This window comes from Crotalus tigris, unplaced genomic scaffold (genome assembly GCF_016545835.1).
Source record: "Crotalus tigris isolate CLP2741 ecotype Arizona unplaced genomic scaffold, ASM1654583v1 scf7180000020145.1122116, whole genome shotgun sequence".
In the NCBI taxonomy this organism is placed as follows: domain Eukaryota; kingdom Metazoa; phylum Chordata; class Lepidosauria; order Squamata; family Viperidae; genus Crotalus; species Crotalus tigris.
In genome coordinates this window covers 1,090,553-1,110,797 of record NW_024097874.1, presented here as the reverse complement: position 1 = coordinate 1,110,797, position 20,245 = coordinate 1,090,553, and the positions used below count along the sequence as shown (strand labels likewise).

Sequence of the window (20,245 nt, the reverse complement as noted above, 5' to 3'; positions counted from 1 at the left end):
ACCTATTAAATCGATTTAGAAAGCCATGCGTCTCAATGGCTATTTGTGACCTGAGACATTTATGATCGGATTGTACAGAGGTTGGTTTTCATGCTCCAATCAGCCATCAAAATTATTTGAATAAATAAGTAGGAATAAGAAATCAAAAACATTTTAAATTTATGTAATCAAATTGTTTAGTCCTTCAAGAAGTTGATCTACAAGGTTACTACAGATTTTTTTCAACACAAGGATAAATCACTAACTTACAAAGATTTCACCTCTCTTCCCAGATATTGGTGGGTTGATAAGAATTTCTTCTTTCAGTTTTTGTGTGTGCTCAGTTGTTAAGTTATTCAACCTGTATTTCTGGAATTTTCTTTTCCATTTCAGATATATAAGTTGGAAATCTTTCCTGATTGCTCTTGAGTCTTAAACATCTTGTGTGGGAAGAGGGCTAAATGGACTTAGGAAATTTTGAGAGACCTCTTCTGATTAGGAAGACCTGTGCAGATCCATCAGTCTGTTTCGGAGCTGGATTAGAGAGCAGAGAGAAGATGGAGGGACAACGCCCAGCTGGAAAAAGCCCTGCAGCTGTTCAATCTTGGAGCTTTGAGATGAGTGGGGCAAGTCCTGGGCAGAAGAACCAAGAAGAGGAAGCCAACAGTTCAGAGGTCCAATGCTGTCACTTCAGAAAAGTGCAGTTCCAGGAGGGGAGGGGTCCCCGAGATATTTGCAGTCAGCTTCACCGCCTTTGCTGTCAGTGGCTGCAGCCAGAAATAAACACAAAGGCCCAGATGCTGGATCTGGTGCTCCTGGAGCAGTTCCTGGCTTTCCTTCCCCCAGAGATGGAGAAATGGGTGCGGGAGTGTGGAGCAGAGACCAGTTCCCAAGCGGTGGCCCTGGCCGAAGGCTTCTTGCTGAACGTGGATGTGGAAAAGATGCAACAAGAGTTCCAGGTGTGGGAATATAGTCTTAAGAGGTCTAAAGAGGATCTCTCTGATTTGTCAATTCCTTTCTGTCAGAGTTTTCTGGAATTATTAACTCCTAAAGTGAGTTGTTCTATTCTTCCAGAGCATGTATTTGGGGCAGTTCTTCCATTCTGTTTTGGGTTTTGGGAATGGGCATTGGGGTTGCTAGTTTGAAGGTGCGGTATGATCATTCATTTCTATCTCTGTGCTCTTCCTTTGTTTCTCCTATCACATCATCTCCAGAAATCCTTGGAAGCTACGACTGAGTATCCCAAGGGGGGGAAAGATTCATCCAAACCCTCTCAAGAGCTGCTGTTCGGGGAGAACTTCCAGAAGGGTCAAAGTCAGGACATCACGCCAGGTACCAGAAGGTCTTTCTATGTGATGTGAGATTTCAACATTTAGCTGATTCTTTAGCTGCACATCATTACAATCTCTCTTGTTAACAAATCTGCTTCCCCCATTTTTCTCTGTCTCTCAGAGAGTAGAAAGCTGTCCATGGAATTTGTAGAGTCACCTCCTCTTTGTGGCGGAGCTGAAGGATTGGCTGAACCTCTACTTCAGGTAAGGAGGAGAAACGTTAGAAAAGGTCCATGAATCTTGGATGGATTTCATTTTGTTCTAGCGTTCAATGTATAAAATTGTTTCTAAGCAATACAAATTTGACATCAGGTCATTGAACACTTGTGAGATGCTTTCTCATCCTGCTTTGACATCAGATTTCATTGAGCAGACAGTTGTGAGCATTGGGGCTGTTCCTTCTGTCTCCCAGGGTCATTCGTACATACCATTACAAAAAAATTCTTATTTTGCCTTTTGAAAAGCATCTTTGGGACAACTATGGGGATTGAGAATCTCCATAGATACTAAGTGGATTTTAGACCCAACTACCAATGACCAAGAAAACTATTTTAGTTGGCTATGCTGAAAGGCATTCCAAATACCTCCAACTAGATCCAATCTGCTTCAGTTATGTCATCAACCAAAAGTGGTGAGATCTCACTCTGAATTCTGCAGAGGATGCCCATTTTGTTCACTGGATCTCTGTCATAGAATTAATGGAAAAAAAACCTCAAATTATTCTGGAATTATCTGTTAATAGGGAAACTTATTTTCTTCTTCAGCATGTTGTGTCTTTTGAGGAGGTGGCTGTGTATTTCTCCAAGGAGGAGTGGTCTCAGCTGGACCCTGCCCAAAAAGCGCTTCACGGAGAAGTCATGCTGGAGAATGCCAGGAATCTGGCTTCTCTGGGTAAGAATCCCTGTCTGTGCTCAGAAACATAGAGAAGTCATGGGGGGGGGGTTGCTTAGATGATATTTCTGATAAAAACATCATTTATTGATACTCTGCCTTAATTTTTTGTAAATAATAAAGCTAGTGGACAAACCCAATATTTCTTCCTCCTGTTGTGACCTGGGTTGAGCTGAGGGAGACTGGCCCAAAGTCACCCAGCCAGCATTCATGCCTAAGGCAGAACTAGTACTCCCAGTCACCCAGTTTCTAGCCTGGTGCCTTAACCATTTGACCAAACTGACTTTATGGAAAAAGGAAATTTATTGGAAGAAAAATTGAAAGACTGTCTTGCCTTCCTTTTTACCTAAAGGAAATGTGGGGTTTTTTTTCATGCTTTCTGCTCATAAAATACAAAATATTTGTATCCATGCCATAGAAGATATTAGCCGGAATTTGAGGGACAGGCTGCATGCAGGGATGGTGTGGCCTCTCTTGAGCAAACGTCCAGCCTACCAGGGGTTCAGTATCCACTCCTGACCCTGGTCACTGGCTCCCCGATGGGCGTGAGCTGCTATAAGCAGGACTGGAGGAGCCCTGAGAGGGATGTTCCCTTCCTAGAGATGTGTCCACTTGTGTACAGAGTTTAACAGCCTCAGTTGAGGGTGGGGAGCAGAAATTCCCCTTGGCTTTGAAAGATTCTGCTCTGCAGACAAGTGGGGATGAGACTTTCATTGAGGTTTGGGACTGGGTGGATATCTTGCTAACCCAGCATGATACAGTGTCCAATGCACTTAGGGAGTTTGTGGCATCATGGAATAGTCCCAGGTCAAAGGAAGGAAGAAGAAGTTTGATTGTTCCCCTATTCTTGCTACAGTTTTCATTTTTTCTTTTCAAGGCTTTAATGGGCAAGAAAATAAGAATTGCAAGGAAGAATGCCAAATGATCCATTCCAAAGAGGGAAAAGAAAAGTTTCCAGATCAGATACAGCCAAAGAGGGATGAAACGAAGCAATCACAAAGTGGAATGAAAAAAGGCTTTCCGAGGGTCAGTTGGCTTCATAACCATACAAGCATTGATATGAGAAAAGAACCATATAAATGCATGGAGTGTGGAAAGACCTTTACTCGGAGCAATAATCTTAATTCCCATAAGAGGATCCACACTGGAGAGAAGCCATATCAATGCCTGGAATGTGGAAAGAACTTTACTTGTAGGAGTAGTCGCAATTCCCATAAGAGAATCCACACTGGAGAGAAGCCATATCTATGCATGGAATGTGGAAAGACCTTTACTTGTATCACTAATCTCAATTCCCATAAGAGGATCCACACTGGAGAAAAGCCATATCAGTGCCTGGAATGTGGAAAGACCTTTACTTGTAGGAGTAGTCTCAATTCCCATAAGAGAATCCACACTGGAGAAAAGCCATATCAATGCATGGAATGTGGAAAGACCTTTACTTCTAGTAGTACTCTCAATACCCATAAGAGGATCCACACTGGAGAGAAGCCATATCCATGCATGGAATGTGGAAAGACCTTTACTTGTATCACTAACCTCAATTCCCATAAGAGGGTCCACACTGGAGAGAAGCCATATCAATGTATGGAATGTGGAAAGACCTTTACTGGTTGCAGTAGTCTCAATTCCCATAAGAGGATCCACAGTGGAGAGCGGCCATATCAATGCCTGGAATGTGGAAAGACCTTTACTTGTAGCAGTAGTCTCAATTCCCATAAGTGGATCCACACTGGAGAGAAGCCATATCAGTGCCTGAAATGTGGAAAGACTTTTACTTGTAGCAATACTTTCAGTTCCCATAAGAGGGTCCACACTGGAGAGAAGCCATATCAATGCATGGAATGTGGAAAGACCTTTACTAATAGCAGTAATCTCAATACCCATAAGAGGGTCCACACTGGAGAGAAGCCATATCAATGCATGGAGTGTGGAAAGACCTTTACTTGTAGCAGTAGTCTCTATTACCATAAGAGGATCCACACTGGAGAGAAGCCATATCAATGCCTGGAATGTGGAAAGACCTTTACTAGTAGCAGTAGTCTCAATTCCCATAAGAGGATTCATAGTGGAGAGAGGCCATATCAATGCCTGGAATGTGGAAAGACCTTTACTAGTAGCAGTCGTCTCAGTTCCCATAAGTGGATCCACGCTGGCTAGAAGCCCTATCATTGCCTAGAATGTGGAAAGTCCTTATCTTATGATTACTGTCTTACAATCCATCATAGGAATCACAACGGAAAAAGACCTTATAAATGCATGGAGTTTGGAAAGAGCTTTACTCCTACTGATCATCTTAATTCCCATAAGATGATCCACACAGGAGAGAAGCCATATCATTGTATGGAGTGTGGAAAGACCTTTACTTATAGCAGTAGTCTTAATTCCCACAAGACGGTCCACATAGGAGAGATGCCATATAAATGTGTGGAATGTGGAAAGGGTTTTAGGTGGAACTGTGCTCTTATCTCCCACAAAAGAATCCACACAGGGGAGAAGCCATATCAATGCATAGAGTAAGAAATTTGTTAAGCGAGGTTTGCTCCATTTTATGACTCTTACCACATTTATTGAGTGAATCATTGGAACTGTTAAATTAATAACATGGTTGTTAAGTGAATCTGGCTTCCCCATTGACTTTGCTTGACAGAAGGTCGCAAAAGGTGATCACATGACCCTGGGACCCTGCAACCGTCATAAATGTTTAGTCAATTCTCAAGCATCCGAATGTATATCATGTCACCATAGGGATGTCGTAAGCTTGACAAATGGTCATAATTCACTTTTTTCAGTGTGGTTTTAAATTTGAGTGCTCACTAGACGTACTGTTGTAAGTCGAGGACTGCCTGTATTGGAATTCAACATAATTCAAGCACAAGCAATAGAAGAAAGTCACATATATATCAATGTATCCTGTGTGAACAGAGTTTCAGGACGATGAATTCCTCTCACAAAAGAAACCAGAATGAGAAGCTGTGAAATCCATGTTCAAATATGTTGAAACATCTTGAGGTATTACAGCCATGGTGGCGCAGTGGTTAGAATGCAGTATTGCAGGCTACCTCTGCTGACAGCCAGCAGTTTGATTCTCACAGGCTCAAGGTTGATTCAATTTTCCATTCGTCTTGAGGCCAGTAAAATGAGGACCCAAATTGTGGGGGGCAATAGGCTGACTCTTTAAACCTGTGGGTCGGGACCCCATTTGGGGTCGAACGACCATTTCACGGGGGTCGCCAAACAACGCCGTCCGCCATTTTTTCCCACTTTTCCTTAGCTGTGCTACTCCCTTTTATTCTATTGGCTTTGGAAAGCCAGTAGAAGAGACTCTCTTGAATAGAGTCTAATTCTATTGGCTTTCAAAAGCCAATAGGAATTGTCCAGGCTGTCTCTGCCCTGCTGAGCCCGCCAAAAGTCCCATTCTGCAAACGGTGCTGCACCAGTTGAGTAGTCCTCGACTTACGACCGGTTGAGTAGTCCTCGACTTACGACCGGTTGGGGGTCGCGGCATTAAAAAGGTTGAGAACCACTGCTTTAAAGCATTTAGAGTACAGTAAAGTAGTATGAAGCGGTATGTAAATTTAAATGCTTTTGTGATTTTGCCTTTCTATGATAGGATAAGAATAAGGAAATGTCTAAATTCAATTTAAATAAATTGGATTTATTTAAAGTTAATTGGATTCTAATTACATTTGAATAAAATTAATTTTGGATTTAAATAAAATTAAATATTACTGGTATGGTTATTCATAAGACTTTTTAAAATTCAAGCGTATTAAAAACTGAGAAAAATTTACTAAAAAGGACCAAACTATTGGGAAGAGATGCTAATTGCATTCTTTTTAAATAGCTTCTTAACTCTATTTCCCCATTTCTTTATTTCATTAATTTAGATAAATCTCTTTGTTCTTGCACTGTCACCTCCAAATCCAGACTAATCTCTTCAAACCATGGGAGTTTTCAGCTCTTGGCTAGAATAAAAATTTGTATTTTCTTTAGTGCAGTTGCCTTACTTTGTCTTCAAAATTCCTGCTCATATTTCCTGGGCTGAATTCCCTATTGAATACCAAAATGAAACCATTTTCCTTTTCCCCCTCATGGAATTTGAGCTTTATATGTACTCCTCAAGGTTTGCCTTCTGGCATTTTGTATTTCTACCTTTTCTCCACTCACCTATGAGACACCATTCATTTCTCCATTGTGGACCCTTGTTTTGAGGTAAAATTTCTAAAACTTCCATGATTTGAGCTGACTCTCCATTTTGGAACTTGTTTACTTTTGATGCTGTTTCTTTAGGATTATTCTTATTTTTGCTGCTGCCACTTGCTGTTTTGAACCACAGTTGGCTGCCCAGAGGCCAGAATTTGAAAAGGCAGCTGTAATAATTGAACTCACTAAATTAAAAAACATCAATATACATCTTAATTTTCCTACCCCTTCACTTCCTATTTTGTGACTCTGCCAACTCCTTTATCTTCCCTCACTTCAGGACTGAGTTTGCCAACAACCACATCACACAACCTGGGCTTCATAGAGAGCCTCCTGTTTCTTCTGAGCCTCCTCAGAGATTTTGTCAATATTCACAAGATGGCAGATTGTTCTTAGACGTTAAAAAAGGAAAGTCTAGAAACTGTTGCCTGCTGGAGACAGACAATATTAGAGGGACCCTTTCCTTCTACTCCAGTGCCCATCATCCCAGGCCCACATGGAACATGGTGATCTCCCCTATTGCCTTGCAGCGTCGATCTAGCGTTGCATACATGATCACCAGGGGGCTCCCTGGGTTGCCGTTACAAAGCCCTCCCCCTTCAGGAGACAACTGAGCATGCGCTCTTCCATCAGGTCAAGAGACATGCACGATGTCTTTCTCAGTGATCAGCAAGGATGGTCAGCAGTGATACTGGGCACCCGCCACCTCTTTATGTGCCCAGGGGTTTGATGGGGCACCCGCTCACTTGCCCTTTCCCGCCAAAACCACCTTTTATATTATCTCCTCTTTCCCCCCCCCTCCTCCTTTTCTCTTCAGGGCACCTCCAGCTCTTGGAAGTGCTGATCAGGTGGAGCCCGGCACTGATCTTGCGGCTTCTGCTGAGCCCCGACAGCCCTGCAGCTCTGGCTGTCTCTCCCTCAGGCTTGTGCAGCACTGCTGCTGCTTCAGCTCATTCCTCTCCCCCTCCGCTACTTCTTTAGGACAGTCACGTACCACCTGCCAGGTGGCAAAATATCACTGGTGGTACACGTACCACCGGTTGAAAAGCCCTGTCCTTTGAGACACCATTCTCCCATTCATTTCTCCATCATGGCCCCTTGTTCTGAGGTAAAATTTCTAAACCTTCCATGAGTTTGAGCTTTCTCTCCATTTTGAAACTTCTTTTCTTTTGATGCCACTTTTTTCAGGCAAGATAATTTCTTCAGGATTATTCTCATTTTTGCTGCCGCCACTTGCTGTTTTCAACCACTGTTAGCTGCCCAGAGGCATGAATTTTGAAAAGGCAGCTGTAATGATTGAACTCACTAAATAAAAAAAAAATCAGTACAAATGTTAATTCTCCTAACCCTACACTCCCTGTTTTGTGACTCTGCCAGCCCTTTTATTTTTCCTGACTTCAGAGCTGTGTTTGCCAACAACTACATGACACAGCCTGGGCTTCAAAGAGAGGCTCCTGTTTCTTTTGAACCTCCACAGAGATTTTTTCAATATTCACAAGATCGCAGATCGTTCTTGTACGCTAAAAAAAAAGGAAAGTGTAGAAATTGCTGCCTGCTGGAGAAAGACAATGTTAGGGACTCTCCTTCATCTCACCATCCCAGGCCCACATGGAACATGATCATATGCTCTACACCCTTACAGTGTCCATCTAGCATTGCATGCAGATCCATCAGGGGACTTCTGGGGTAGCTGTTTCAAAGGCAGGGCAGCATTCACCCCCCCCCCCGCTTAAGGAGGGAACTGAAAGCTTTCCCCAGGTCAAGATAAGCGTATAGCATTTTGCAGAAAAGGCTGAAAATGTGTCCATCCTTCCTACAGAGTCGAATTCTGGTCTCCCTTATCCGCCCCCCTCGCTGCAAACCTTAGGGTGAGTGTTATGTCCCGAGCCTTTGCAAACGGCTCGGGCGTTTGCAGGCAGTCCCGGGCAGGTGCAAAGCTGCCCGGGACCAGACAGGCTGTCGCCAGCGCCGTGCGCATGCGCGGGTGCTGGCGCGGGAAAAGTAACCCTTTTACCCGGGAGTTGCCTATATAAGAGGCTGCGAGGCGTTTGGGCGAGGCTGAAGCCATCTTCCTGTAAGCTGAACGCTGAATAAAGAAACTGAGAACTCCAGCTGCTTCTCGTGTCTGTTTTCCCGCCACGGACTCAACACTGGCGACGAAGGTGGGATGCCTTGCACTACCTGGAAAGGAAGAAGTGTAAGCTTACCCAAGGAGTCCTGAGCGGCGGAAGAGGAACGGCGTCGACTCGGCAGCTGCCCGCCAATCCGGTGCGCATTCGGGGGTAGGCTGGCTGATAGACCCGTCTCCTGAAGATCCGAAGATGGCGAAAATCGGAAGGCTTTCGGAATTCGACGTCTCACATCCAGAGCGGTGGGAGTCCTACGTATCCAGAATGGAGAACTACTTCAAGGCAAACCAAGTGAGGGAAGATAGCTTGAAGGCCGCCACCCTGCTTTGCGTTTGCGGCCAAGACGCCTTCGAAATCGCAGAAAACCTTGCAGCACCTGTTCCAGTAGAGTCTGTAAGCTACGCAGACCTGAAGAAGCTGATGAAAGAGCACTTCCACCCCAAGGTGTCCGTTATCTCATGGCGCCACACCTTCGAGCAGAGGGATCAACGGTCCGGTGAAACAGCCAAGGAATACATCGCCGCGCTACGGAAGGCCGCCAAGCCCTGCGAGTTCAAGGACCTCGAGGAACGACTGAGGGACCGATTCGTGTGCGGGTTAAGGCATCGCGAGCTACAACAGAGACTTTTCGCAAAGGAAGAATTATCCTTCCAAGACGCCTTAAGGGAAGTCACCGCAGAAGAAGCAGCAGGCGGCGCCATCAAAAACATGCGGCCGATCAGAAACAGTGCAGAGGGTGCGTCCGTGCACCAGGAAGACGTCCGACGAAACTCCGAGGAGGATCCGGACGAGGAAGTCGACCGTCTACACCCCGCGAAGGAAGAGAACCAGAAGGGAAGCTCTTCGGCTCCGCTCAAGTGCATCGGCTGTGGAGGTCGCCACAGAAGAACCGACTGCAAGTTCCGCTCCGCTACCTGCCGGGCATGCGGCAAACAAGGGCACATTGCAGCTGTGTGTCTGGCCGACGAAAGGCACAACCCCAAGAAGAACGCCTGAAGGGTACCAGATTCCCCAGCCAGAATAGGGTAGGTTTTTGCGCTTCGCGAAGAAGCATCTGTAGAACAGGCACACACAAGCCCATGAAGAAAAAGCTGTCACTCAACGTGAAGCTACAAGGGGTTCCATTATCTATGGAACTAGACACAGGGTCTGCCCTGTCCATCATTTCATTGCATACATTTAGGAAGATTTGTTCCAGAAGTGGGTCTAAGGCCAAGTTAAGGCCTTCTGATATTGTATTAACAGATTTTCAGAACTCAAGAGTGTGTGTTAAGGGGGAGGCCACCCTTAACGTGCAATACAAGAGTTTTGAAGGTCCACTAGACTTATTAGTAGTAGGGGGTGAACGAACGAGTCTCATAGGACTCGATTGGTTTGAGGCCCTGGGGATACACGTCACAGGACTCAACAGCTTACAAACACTCGACCTACAGGAAGTCTGCAAAGAATTTGCAGATGTTTTCAGCCCCCAGCTGGGCACATTCAAAGGACCACCTGTGTCCTTAAAGCTAGACCCCACTGTCACTCCCATTAGGATTAAAGCAAGAAGGGTCCCTTTTGCTTTAAAAAGTAAGATTGACACTGAACTAGACAAACTAATCCAACAGGGAATCCTAGAACCTGTTGATTCCAGCCCGTGGGAGACCCCCATTGTCACGCCTCTAAAGGCAAATGGGGACATTCGCATTTGTGCTGATTACAAATGCACACTCAATAAGGCATTGCAGCAACATGCCTATCCTGTTCCTGTGGTCAGTCACATCCTGGCCTCTCTCAAGGGGGGGCGTGTTTTTGCAAAGCTTGACCTAGCTCAAGCATATCAACAGCTGCCTGTTGATGATGATGCTGCCATAGCTCAGACCATTGTGACCCACAGGGGAGCCTTTAAAGTAAAAAGGCTACAGTTTGGAGTAAATGTCGCTCCTGGGATTTTCCAAAGCGTAATGGAAAACACACTACGAGGTATACCAGGGGTCTGCCCCTACTTTGACGATGTCTTGATTGCAGGAGACTCCACACACATTCTAGCTGAAAGACTTAGGGCTGTCCTGTTAAGATTCAGGGAATCAGGCCTCAAGCTCAGAAAAGACAAATGCAAGATCGGGGTGCCTTCTACTGAATTTCTGGGATTCAAAATTGATGCTGCTGGGATTCATCCTGCTGAATCCAAACTAACTGCTATTTTAGAAGCACCCAGGCCAAAGTCTAAGGCCGAACTTCAGGCCTTCCTAGGCCTCCTGAATTTCTACAATTCTTTTCTTCCACATAAAGCTAGTGTAGCTGAGCCTCTTCACAGGCTACTAGACAAACAAGCTGTGTGGCTGTGGTCACAAGCACATGAGGCTTGCTTTAAAGAAGTCAAGGCCTTGCTCACTTCTAACAGTGTTCTTGCACATTTCAACGAGTCTCTTCCTGTGTGCATCGCTTGTGATGCATCCCCCTACGGGGTTGGAGCTGTCCTGAGTCACCTCAGGTCTGATGGAACTCAGGTTCCTATTGCATACTACTCCAGAACACTGTCTTCTGCCGAGCGCAACTACGCTCAGATAGACAGGGAGGCTCTGGCTGTTGTTGCTGGAATTAAAAAATTCCACGATTTTCTATATGGCAGGCATTTCACGGTCTTCACTGACCATAAGCCTCTGCTGGGACTGTTTACCACACGTAAGCAGACTCCCCACATCATTTCCCCTAGAATGCTTAGGTGGTCTATTTTCTTGTCTGCATATGATTTTTCATTACTCCACAAGCCTGGGAAAGAAATGGGCCATGCTGATGGCCTCAGTAGGTTGCCTCTGCCAGTAGTAGAAGCTGACCCCGCGCCAGCTGTCAACATTCTATCAATCCAAGCCTTGCCCGAGCTCCCTCTTAGTGCCAGGGATGTTACCGCTGAAACGGGTACAGATCACACACTTTCACGTGTCCGCTCCTGGGTCCTGTCCGGGTGGCCTGAGCACTGCCCTAGTCCTGAGTTTCAGAGTTTCTGGTCCAAAAGAAACGAACTGTCCCTTTCTCAGGGTTGTCTGCTTTGGGGAAACAGAGTTGTCATTCCCACCTCAATGAGGACTAGGGTCTTAGAATCCCTCCACGAGGGTCATCCTGGCATTGTCCGTATGAAGGCTCTTGCACGAAGCCACTTGTGGTGGCCTGTTTAGATAAAGATATTGAGGCTAAGGTGCACGCATGCCACCTGTGCCAACGATCTCGCCCAGAGATGCCCCAAGCTCCTGTGCATAGATGGGAGGAAACACAGTCCCCATGGTCTAGGGTGCACATTGACTACGCTGGGCCCTTTCAGGGCCAGTTCTTCTTGGTCCTTGTTGACAGCCATTCAAAATGGCTTGAGGTTGTGCCTGTCTCATCCACCACCACTGCAAAGACTATTCAGGTACTGAGGGGGATTTTTGCTGCACACGGGCTGCCAGATGTCATTGTGTCCGACAACGGCCCTCAATTCACCTCCTCCGAATTCCAAGCTTTCTTACAGGCAAACCTGATTCGTCATGCCACGTCTGCGCCTTTTCACCCGTCCACCAACGGTATGGCTGAACGCATGGTGCGCATCGCAAAGGACGCCTTGAAGAGACTCACCTACGGGGACTGGCATCACAGGTTGGCTGACTTTCTCCTTTCTTATCGCACCACACCGTCCACTTCTACAGGGAGAAGTCCAGCTGAACTTCGTTGGGGGCGCCAACTTACTACTAGACTTGACCGGTTGCATCCGGACAGACTGCCTTCATCTACCTCACATCCTAGGGCACCTAGACAACTACTTGTGGGTGCCCCGGTTTGGGCTCGCAATTACGGGCCTGGTTATACATGGGTCCCCGCTTCTGTGTCCAGGATCACAGGTCCTCTCTCCTACGAGGTTGCCCTGGACAACGGTCGTGTCCTACGTCGGCACATCGACCAACTTCGCTCTAGGCGAGACTTTTCTGCTGAGACTCCTGGGTCTTTTCCAGGGGGGGAGGGGGACCCTTTGGAGCAAAGGGAAGGGCAAGAGCTACTGCCCATCTCCACTGAGGGAGCCACAAACGGCTCGTCCCAAGATTCCGCAATTGCTCCGAAAAGGAAGTCATGGAGCTTACCCACACAACAGGCACTCACGCCTACTCCAGCCAGGGAGTCACCCCGGGGGCATACTCACTTTCCACATACGTCACACAGCACTCCAGTCACGGAGGATACCCGGGGGCATCCCAACAAATCATTCCCCGCAAGAGAGCTGGCACACAATTCCCAAGGTTGGCCTGACCTTACCCCAAATCCTACAGGGGGTCAAACATACACAGAGCTAGTCGAGGAACCAAGTCCCGACTACAACAACCCTAGCACAAATCAGGGAACACCTGAGTTTTGGGAAAGTACAGAAACCCACACGAGCCCGAACACAGAATGGGGTTCAGGGAATGGACAGCCTCCTGACAGGTCTTGGACTGACCTAGGAGGTCCTACAGAGACGCCCAGCAGCGGCTATCACTTCAAGGGGCCCGAGGGTCTACAGCTAGGCAGGTCAACCAGGTCACAAAGCAACAGAAGCCCTGGCCTGACGAGCCCGGTGGGCAAGCGAGCAGGCCAGGCATTGGGGCACAGTCCTTGGAAGACACCAGGGCACAATAGAGAGAAAAGGCTCACGCCTCCCTCCAGTCAGGGGACTTATGCCAGTAATCCAGAGCTAAGAAGGTCACAGAGAGCAAAGAAATCTCCCAAGTACCTAGAAGACTACATAACATTGCTGGCAAAGCAAAAGCCAGTAAACAGTGGGAACATTGGGGAGCAAAATGTCATATAAAATAAATGTTGTATGTTGGTAGTAGTTTTAGCCCGGGGGAAAGGGGTGTTATGTCCCGAGCCTTTGCAAACGGCTCGGGCGTTTGCAGGCAGTCCCGGGCAGGTGCAAAGCTGCCCGGGACCAGACAGGCTGTCGCCAGCGCCGTGCGCATGCGCGGGTGCTGGCGCGGGAAAAGTAACCCATTTACCCGGGAGTTGCCTATATAAGAGGCTGCGAGGCGTTTGGGCGAGGCTGAAGCCATCTTCCTGTAAGCTGAACGCTGAATAAAAGAAACTGAGAACTCCAGCTGCTTCTCGTGTCTGCTTTCCCGCCAAGGACGCAACAGTGAGCCTTCCCAGGAGTCCTTCCCAGGGAGCCTTGCACGGATGGAGATCAAAATCTGATTCCGGAGTTCGGTAAGTGGGCTGGATCGTGTATGGAGACATGTAAAACTTCATCAGGTTCGGAATCGTGGAAATGGGGGAGTTCAGGGTCCCATGTTCACCTGCACTCCCCCCCCCCCGTGCATGCACGGGCCAGGCAGGGAAGAAATCAAAGTTCCGGACGCACTACATTGTCTCCAGGAAGAAAATCAGGATCTTGCTAAGTTCAAATTGTCAAAGGCCTTCTCTGCCATGTAGAAATATGTGTGCTTGTTTTTCATTATATTGTTGCAAATATTCCAAAATACCAAACACAATTATCACATTATTCTTCAGCCATCTTTTACGTGAAAAAAAATATTAGTGGTTATCTGATACCTCTTGCTGTTGCCTCAGTATTTCTGTTCTGGTATTGGGCCAAGTATCTGGACTGAGCCCTTTTTCTGGCTGTTCTACCTTTTACGTCTCTGCTTGTCTTTGGAAGGCTCCATTGAGATGCCTGATTGCTGCATCTAGAATGTTGGCTGTTTGTCAGAATCCAATTATATTTCATCTTTAAATTATCAAATATAGAAACTCCCAAAATCTCTGCAAAATCTTGCAGGTTGTGAGCAAATCCCTTCCTTTAGTAGATAAAATTTGTTTTCATACACAGAACTTAGTGAGTCCCTTGAGTCAGAGCTGATCCAGCCACTACCATCAGTTTGTCACAGGTTCTTTTTAAACCATCCCAGTTTGATTGACTTGAGCTCAAAAGATCCATTAAAAGTATGAATTCTAGACAATTTTAAGGTTTTTTTTCTCCGATAAGGTTTATGGAGATGTTTTATTTTGAAAAAATAATTCAAGGTACAAAAGTAAAACATATAAACAACATGTAAGTTATTTCTCTGTTCTCTTATACTAGATATTGAGTATATTTATATTATACAATATTCTCTATAATATACCATGGCAATATTATATACTACAGTCCATCTATGCTATACTACATTATATCTATGGCTAGTATACTGTTAACTATTACTATTATAGAATTCTTTATTGGCCAAGTGTGATTGGACACACAAGAAATTTGCCTCCGGGGCATAAGCTCTCAGTATAGATACAAGCGATGTACACTGTAATAGTATACAACAATATTTTTACTCTTTCAGACCCTGGTCTGTCTTTAAATCCTCTGCGGTTTTCTCTGTTGTTTTTCTTTATTAATGGATAGCAAGTAAAGCGCTGGCACCTTCCCAACATTGATCTTGGCTTATGCAATGTCACGTTTTATGACCGCATTACTTAGTGATGGGAGTTCTGATCCAGATTCCATTCCTTAACCAATGACTTACCTGTATAAATGGTCTTCAACTTATGATCACAATTGAACACAGAATTTATGTTGCTAAGTAAGAAATTTGTTAAGCCAGGTTTACCACATTTTATGACTCTTCTTACCACATTTATTAAGTGAATTATTGGAATTGTTAAATTAGTAACATGGTTGTTAATCTGGTTTCCCCATTGACTTTGCTTGACAGAAGGTCACAAAAGGTGACCATGCAACCGTCATAAATGTAAGTCAATTGTCAAGCATCCAGATGTATATCACGTCACCATAGGGATATCCTAATCTTGAAAAATGGTCATAATTCACTTTTTTCAGTCCGGTTGTCAATTTGAATGTTCACTAGACGTACTGTTGTAAGTCAAGGACTACCTATATTGGAATTCAACATAATTCAAGCACAAGCAATAGAACAAAGTCACATATATATCAATGTATCCTGTGTGAAAAGAGTTTCAGGACAATGAATTCCTCTCACAAACGAAACCAGTATGAGAAGCCATGAAATCCATGTTCAAATATGTTGAAACATCTTGAAGCATTAGAGCCATGGGGGCGCAGTGGTTAGAATGCAGTATTGCAGGCTACTTCTGCTGACTGCCAGCAGTTTGATTCTCACAGGCTCAAGGTTGATTCAACTTTCTATTCTTCTGAGGCCAGTAAAATGAAGATCCAAATTATTGGAGGCAATAGGCTGACTCTTTAAACCATTTAGAGTACAATAAAACACTATCAAGCGGGATATAAGTTTAAATGCTATTTTGATTTTGCCTTTCTGTGATACGATAAGAATAAGGAAATGTCTAAATTCAATTTCAATAAATTGGATTTATTTAAAGTTAATTGGATTCTAATTACATTTGAATAAAATTAATTTTGGACTTAAATAAAATTAAATATTACTAGTATGGTTATTCATAAGACTTTTAAAATTAAAGTGTATTAAAGACTGAGAAAAATAGGCTGAAAAGGACCAGGCTATTGGCAAGAGACAGATGCTATTTGCATTCTTTTAAATTGCTTCTTAACTTTACTTCCTGATTTCTTTATTTAATTAATTTAGATAAATCTCTTTGTTGTTCTTGCACTGTCACCTCCAAATCCAGACTAATCTCTTCAAACCACGGGAGTGTTCAACAATTTTGGCTAGAAGAAAATTGATATTTTCTTTAGGGCAGTTGCCTTACATTGTCTTCAAAATTCCTGCTCATATTTCCTGAGCTGCATTCCCTATTGAACACCAAAATGAGGCCATTTTCCTTTTTCCCCTCATGGAATTTGTACTTTATATGTACCCCTCAAGGTTTGCCTTCCGGCATTTTGTAATCCCATCTTTTCTCCAGTCACCTATGAGACACCATTCATATCTCCATCATGGACCCTTGTTTTGAGGTAAAATTTCTAAAACTTCCATGGTTTGGAATTTCTTTACTTTTGATGCTGTTTCCTCAGGATTATTCTCATTTTTGCTGCTGCCACTTGCTGTTTTGAACCACAGTTGGCTGCCCAGAGGCCAGAATTTGAAAAGGCAGCTGTAATGAACTCACCAAATAAAAAATGAATAAAAGTCTTAATTTTCCTAACAGAGATATTGTCAATATTCACAAGATGGCAGATTGTTCTTAGACGTTAAAAAAGGAAAGTCTAGAAAATGTTGCCTGCTGAAGACAGGCAATGTTAGAGGGACCCATTCCTTCTACTCCAATGCCCATCATCCCAGGCCCGCATGGAACGTGATGATCTCCCCTATTGCCTTGCAGCGTCGATCTAGCGTTGCATGCAGGATCCACCAGGGGGCTCCCTGGGTTGCCGTTACAAAGCCCTCACCAGCCCCCGCTTCAGGAGAGAACTGAGCATGCGCTCTTCCAGCAGGTCGAGAGACATGCTCAGTGCATTTTCCAGAAGACGCTGAAAGTGTTTCCGCTTTCTCTCCCTCTCTCCCACCTACTCCCCACTGCGACCTTTAGGCTAAGCCTTCCCAGGAGTCGCAAAGGCTGCAAGGGTGTTTTACACGGACGGAGATCAAAATCTGACTCCGGAGTTCGGTAAGTGGGGGAGACAAGCAAAACTTCATCAGGTTCGGAGTCGTGGGAAGGGGGAGCCCGGGGTCCCATGTTCCCCTGCCGCCCCTGTGCATGCACGGGCCAGGCAGGGAAGGAATCAAAGCTCCGGACGCGCTGCGTTGCCTCCAGGAAGAACATCAGGATCGCCAGAAAGATCGGAGCCATTCAGGATTAGGCTAAAAGTGGGGAACCTGTTTCCAGGAGATGCGTGAATGAAAACATCATGTTAAGCTGGTTTATTGATTCGGGTATTATTCTGTTTGCACTGAATTCCAATTTCTGGAATTTTCTTTTGTTTTCCGTTTCAGATATATAAGTTGGAAATCTTTCCTGATTGCTCTTGAGTCTTCAATATCTTTTGTGGGAAGAGGGCTAAATGGACTTAGGAAATTTTGACAGACCTCTTCTGATTAGGAAGACCTGTGCAGATCCATCGGTCTGTTTCGGAGCTGGATTAGAGAGCAGAGAGAAGATGGAGGGACAACGTCCAGCTGGAAAAAGCCCTGCAGCTCCTCAGTCTTGGAGCTTTGAGATGAGTGGGCCAAGTCCTGGGCAGAAGAACCAAGAAGAGGAAGCCAACAGTTCAGAGGTCCAATGCTGTCACTTCAGAAAAGTGCAGTTCCAGGAGGGGAGGGGTCCCCGAGATGTTTGCAGTCAGCTTCACCGCCTTTGCTGTCAGTGGCTGCAGCCAGAAAGACACACAAAGGCCCAGATGCTGGACCTGGTGCTCCTGGAGCAGTTCCTGACTGTCCTTCCTCCAGAAATGGCAAAATGGGTGCGCGAGTGTGGAGCGGAAACCAGTTCCCAGGCGGTGGCCCTGGCTGAAGGCTTCTTGCTGAACGTGGATGTGGAAAAGATGAAAGAAGAGTTCCAGGTTTGAGAATATAGTCTTAACAGGTTTAAAGAGGATCTCTCTGAATTTGTCAACTCCTTTCTGTCTGATTTTCTGGAATTATTAACTCCTAAAGTGAGTTGTTCCAGAGAATGTATTTGGGGCAATTCTTCCTTTCTGTTTCGGGTTCCAACAAAGGATATTGGGGTCTACTAGTTTGAAGGTGCAATATGGTAATTCATTTCTATCTCTGTGCTCTTCCTTTGTTTCTTCTATCACATCATGTCCAGAAATCCTTGGAAACTACAACTGAGTATCCCAAGGGGGGGAAAGATTCATCCAAACCCTCTCAAGAGCTGCTGTTCGGGGAGAACTTCCAGAAAGGTGAAAGTCAGGACATCACGCCAGGTAACAGAAGGTCTTTCTGTGTGATGTGAGATTCCAACATTTAGCTGATTCTTTAGCTGCACTAATTACAATCTGTCTCTTTAACAAATCTGCTTCTCCCATTTTTCTCTGTCTCACAGAGAGTAGAAAGCTGTCCTTGGAAATTTTAGAGTCACCTCCTCTGTGTGGTGAAGGATTGGCTGAACCTCTACTTCAGGTAAGGAGGAGAAACGTCAGAAAAGGTCCTTGAATCTTGGATGGATTTCATTTTGTTCTAGTGTTCAATGTATAAAATTGTTTCTAAGCAATACAAATTTGACATCAGGTCATTGAACATTTGGGATATGCTTTCTCCACCTGCTTTGACATCAGATTTCATTGACCAGACAGTTGTGAGCATTGGGGCTGTTCCTTCTGTCTCCCAGGGTCATTCTCACATACCATTACAAAAAAAATCCTTATTTTGCCTTTTGAAAAGCATCTTTGGGACAAGTGTGATGTGGTGATTGAGAATCTCCATAGATACAGTGGGGCAAAAAAGTATTTAGTCAGCCACCAATTGTGCAAGTTCTCCCACTTAAAAAGATGAGAGAGGCCTGTAATTGTCATCATAGGTAGACCTCAACTATGAGAGACAGCATGAGAAAACAAATCCAAACATTGTCTGATTTGGAAAGAATTTATTTGCAAATTATGGTGGAAAATAAATATGTGGTCAATATCAAAAGTACATCTCAATACTTTGTTATATATCCTTTGTTGGCAATGACAGAGGTCAAATGTTTTCTGTAAGTCTTCACAAGGTTGTCACACACTGTTGCTGGTATGTTGGCCCATTCCTCCATGCAGATCTCCTCTAGAGCAGTGATGTTTTGGAGCTGTTGCTGGGAAACACAGACTTTCAACTCCCTCCAAAGGTTTTTTATGGGGTTGAGATCTGGAGACTAGCTAGGCCACTCCGGGACCTTGAAATGCTTCTTACAAAGCCACTCCTTCGTTGCCTGGGCGGTGTGTTTGGGATCATTGTCATGCTGAAAGACCCAGCCACGTTTCATCTTCAATGCTGATAGAAGGAGGTTTGCACTCAAAATCTCACGATACATGGCGCCATTCATTCTTTCCTGTACATGGATCAGTCGTCCTGGTCCCTTTGCAGAGAAACAGCCCCAAAGCATGATGTTGCCACCCCCATGCTTCACAGTAGGTATGGTGTTCTTTGAATGCAACTCAGCGTTCTCTCTCCTCCAAACACGACGAGTTGTGTTTCTACCACAGTTCTACTTTGGTTTCAATCTGACCATATGACATTCTCCCAATCCTCTTCTGGATCATCGAAATGCTCTCTAGCAAACTTCAGACGGGCCCGGACATGTACTGGCTTAAGCAGGGGGACACGTCTGGCACTGCAGGATCTGAGTTCCTGGCGGTGTAGTGTGTTACTGATGGTTGCCTTTGTTACGTTGGTCTCAGCTCTCTGCAGGTCATTCACTAGGTCCCCCCGTGTTGTTCTGGGATTTTTGCTCACCGTTCTTGTGATCATGTTGACCCCACGGGGTGAGATCTTGCGTGGAGCCCCAGATCGAGGGAGATTATCAGTGGTCTTGTATGTCTTCCATTTTCTAATTATTGCTCCCACAGTTGATTTCTTCACACCAAGCTGCTTGCCTATTGCAGATTCAGTCTTCCCAGCCTGGTGCAGGTCTACAATTTTGTTTCTGGTGTCCTTCAACAGCTCTTTGGTCTTCACCATAGTGGAGTTTGGAGTGTGACTGTTTGAGGTTGTGGACAGGTGTCTTTTATACTGATAACAAGTTCAAACAGGTGGCATTAATACAAGTAATGAGTGAAGGACAGAGGAGCCTCTTAAAGAAGAAATTACAGGTCTGTGAGAGCCAGAAATCTTGCTTGTTTGTAGGTGACCAAATACTTATTTT

At 45.1% G+C, this 20,245-nt stretch overlaps 1 pseudogene; it reads left to right on the top strand.

The window, feature by feature from the left end:
* The window catches only part of LOC120318256, a 42,008-nt pseudogene that overhangs the window by 10,659 nt on the left and 11,104 nt on the right, over nt 1–20,245 (top strand).